The 4,163-nt window shown below is 36.8% G+C and overlaps 1 pseudogene; it reads right to left on the bottom strand.

The window, feature by feature from the left end:
- Positions 1–2,573: 2,573 nt before the first annotated feature.
- LOC119532943 lies at positions 2,574–3,874 on the bottom strand (annotated as a pseudogene).
- Positions 3,875–4,163: the final 289 nt, after the last annotated feature.

A 4,163-nucleotide genomic window follows, 5' to 3' on the forward strand; every position in this document is an offset into this window, starting at 1 on the left:
TGGATCTTCCAACTGAGAATTCTTGTTCTGATAAGCATCTGGGGTTGCTTGTTCTTGGTTTCCAGGTTTAAGGTCTGGCTAGGCCTTCTCATCAGATTTAATATCTCCCCCTGTTTGTGGAATGGTATGTAGTAGAAAAGGAGGTGGGGGTAGTGGAAGACAAGAGGATGGTGGCTTAGTGTGTTTGTGACTTCCCCAGAGAAGGCAGTGGGGGTAGACGAAGTCTGGGCTATGTGCACTTGATAGGTGCTTGGGATTTTCCTAACAGCTGCTATGACAAATACCACACAATGAGTTGGTTCCAATGATGGGATCTTTCATGGTTTCAGAAGCTAGAGGTCTTGCTTCCTCCTGGGATTGGTAAATTCTGGTTCTGGTTTGCCACCGTCCTTGGGGTTCCTTGGCTTGCACCTCTGTCTCACATCACATGGCAATATCCTCTTCTTTCTGTTCTGGCTCCCATTGACTTCTGGCTTCTCTTAATAAGGCCTCCAGTAATCCAGATTAAGACCCATCCTCATTCAGTTTGGCCACACCTTAACTAAAAATAGCATCTTCAAAAGTCCTGTTTACAAGGGGTTCATACCCACAGAGATGGGGATTAAGATTAAGAACATATGTTTGTTGGGGTACATAATTCAACCTACCACAGGAACAAAGTTGCTCAGACTGGTAGGAAGAGTAGATTGGTAAGAATCATATGTGAAAATGTTATAATAGTGTTTTGCTTTCACTCATCCATTGAACAAATGTCCATTTGGCTCCTTATATGTGCTAGGTTTCTAGGCATTGGGATACATTGGTATTGGACAAAACATATAAGCCTTCTTGAAGCTCATGTTTCTTAAGATTTTGGGATGCACAGGAGGAAGCTGACTCTGCCTGAGAGTTAGAAGTCTATGAGAAATTGCAGCAAAACTGTAGTTTCTTCTTCACCGCAGAGTTGAGCAATGATTTGTTTAATTGCCTTTGTTTCTACAATTATTTCTTCCTTTTTATATCTTGGTTTGTATATTTGTGCTTTTCTCATTTTTTATTAAGTTGTCAGCATTTTATACTGTTTTCTTTTTGCATGTTTGTTTTTCAGAGGACCAGTTTTTGGTTTTATAATTGGTTTCACTGATATTCTTTATCTCCTGACATCTACTTTAGCTATTTCACAAAATTTTGACACACAATTTTTATTATCATTATTTTCTAGATAATGTGCAATTTCAATGTATAAATCCTCTTTGATCTAATAATTAAGAGAGAAAAAATTATTTTCCAGAATTGAGGATGTTGTTTTGTCACTTTGTTATTAGTTTCCACTTTTATTTCATTATAAGATAATGTAACCCATATTTTTCTATTTATTATAATTTATTGAGATTGTCTTTTGTTTTACTGTATTTACTAAATTATTGCATATATTTACATAGGCACTTGACAAAATTATACCTCTCTAATTACATGGCAGAGCATTTGATACACAGCAATTAGATCTACCTTCTTAATTTGCCTCTTTTAGGTCTTCTATATCCAAACTTAATTACTGTCACAAATGGAAAGAAGTTAATTAAATCTTGTTTCTAGCATATTACTACATATTTCTATTTTTGTGTGTGTGATTTTATGTGTGTACATTTATTGATTGCTGGAAATACAGTCTATTCAGAATACACGACATGCGTTTTGGGGGAGAAATGAACTAAATCTGGAATGAAACCATTCAGTAAGCCTGCTGTGAGTTAATAAGGTAACATAGATTAGATCTGAGGACATGGTGAGGACAACTGTAACAGCCACTTACAGCTGTTATTAAGATTCTAGCTACAAATTCTTTTAGAACTCATTTATTCTTAATTACTTAGGAATATCAGTCTGCCTCTTTAGCATAAACCAATGCTAGGAGCAATGTTGTGAATTGTTTAACTACCAAAAAATAATCATACTCTTTAAATCCTTTAAGACAATTCCACTTTTACAAATTCTTTCAAATCAATTAGTATGCCTCGGAATTATAAGCAGGTAAACAGGTTTAGAAAAGTAATAAATGATGCAAAAGACTGTATTCATTTGATCCCAGTTTCTACAGCTAAATTATATCCTATTCTAAAACTAGCAAATTTTCATGCCATATTGTGACTTTTCTCCCAAGATGTTAGCTCATTGATCAAATAAAATGATATAAATTGAATTCCAGTTACACATAAAAGGACAGAAGGATTAAGTTACTAGGATGCTTTAGAACATAATTAAAAACTGTTTAATTAAATACATGGTGTATTTGGATACTAAAGGGCTGAAATGAATCCATAACTGCAGGGTTACATGTCACATATTTTCTTCAAACTTTGTAATGGATTTTGTTTTCTTAAAATGACAACAACAATGCCCCTTGATATTCAAGTAATTTGGACTACTTTTTGTGGTAGTAGGAATAGAAAACAGAAAGCAATTCAAATGGAACAAAAAAAGAAAGATTTTGGATTTTGTCTTTTTCTTTTAAGAGGCAGTCTGTCCCTTTCAGGAACCATATTCTTTCCCAATGCTTCAGGAGGAATCAGTTATGGCTTGCGTCAATGGACAAATCAAGGGTTTAAGCATACATTTCAGAAGTGACTCTTATTCAGAATCCAAGTTAAGAATCATTCCAAGCCCAATCCACATCCTCCATGAGGACATGTTCTGTATCTTCCCTCACCTGTATATCAGTAACAGGGGGTGGGGTGAATCCCTTCCTCTTATAGCCTGCCAGTATTTGTTCACTATCCCAGATACACATTGAGCCTCCCACAATCTCACTAACATTAGGCATCAATATGTTGACAAATTCAGCAAGGTGAGAATCTCAGGAAATTGCTGCATATAGAAGGACTTTATCTCTACAGGAAATTGACACAGCAAGATTGGTTCATTAATGGTGTCTGTCATTAATTTCTCAGAATCTTCTGGGATATCTTCTCCAAATTCATAGAAAGTTCCGTCTTCTTTTTTTATATTGTATTCTTTTAGCCACACAGTGGCATCTGAACAGTTTATCCATTTGAAAGACTGTTTGGGGGACTTGCAGTTTGGGTTGAGATCATACACTCTGCTTGCTGCTGGCAATTTCAAGACTATCTACTGTGTCACAAACCAAGTCCTCCAGTTGGTTCAGAATTCCTTGAAGGTCAGGAAAGGACACTTTGCTTCAACATGAGTGTATTCTGCCAGATGCCCTTGTGTCCTGGATTGTTCTGCCCACCAGGACTGGGCAATAAAGAACACACTGCCCAGAGCTGGGATGCAGGTCTCCAGGTACAACTGAGAGGACTGAGTCAAAGTGTCTCTTCCTCAAAATAGTCAAGCTTGAAGAGTGTTAAGCACTACCTTCCACTTGTGTTTGCACTAATGTCAGAGGAGTGACTTCACAGCATTCCCCATCACAGGTAGTGGTCTCGAAAGCAACTGGTGACCAAGGACTGTGCTCTCAAAATTTTGGACATGTTTTCTCCTCAGATCATACTGTGTCTGTTGTAAGCTGGATGTCAAAAAAGATTCTTCATTGATCAGGTTATCAGGAACTCCAGCAGGAGCCAATCCAATTAGTTTCCAGAAATCACAATTTAGCCCATGGCCCCCTAGAGCCTGCTTGCCTTTGGCATGAGATTTACATTCCATAAATGGTGACACTGCTCTCAGTAGACAGGGCAACCTGTAGTAACACTGACACAGTACATCCACAAGACACATTGCAGATAGCCCATACCATTCTGTGACACCAAAAACATTAAATTCTTTCCTTGCCTACACGGCCTGTGGACCCAGCCAAACTCCTTACTTTTTGGTCACTGTGGGTCTCTAACACATGAATCTTCACACACTTTGGCTCAGAAAGACTTGGATCATTTTTTTTTTTTAATTCAGTTTTATTGAAATATATTCACAAACCATACAGTCATCCATGGTATACAATCAACTGTTCACAGTATGATCATATAGTTATGCGTTCATCACCACAATCTATTTCTGAACATTTTCCTTACATCAGAAAGAATCAGAATAAGAATAAAAAATAAAAGTGAAAAGAGAATACCCAAACCATCCCCCCATCCCACCCTATTTGTCATTTAGTTTTTACTCCCATTTTTCTACTGATTTTTTTCAATTTTTTAACTTTGTTTATCAAAAAATTAAAA

Source organism: Choloepus didactylus, chromosome 4, assembly GCF_015220235.1.
Source record: "Choloepus didactylus isolate mChoDid1 chromosome 4, mChoDid1.pri, whole genome shotgun sequence".
NCBI classification, from domain to species: Eukaryota; Metazoa; Chordata; class Mammalia; order Pilosa; family Megalonychidae; genus Choloepus; species Choloepus didactylus.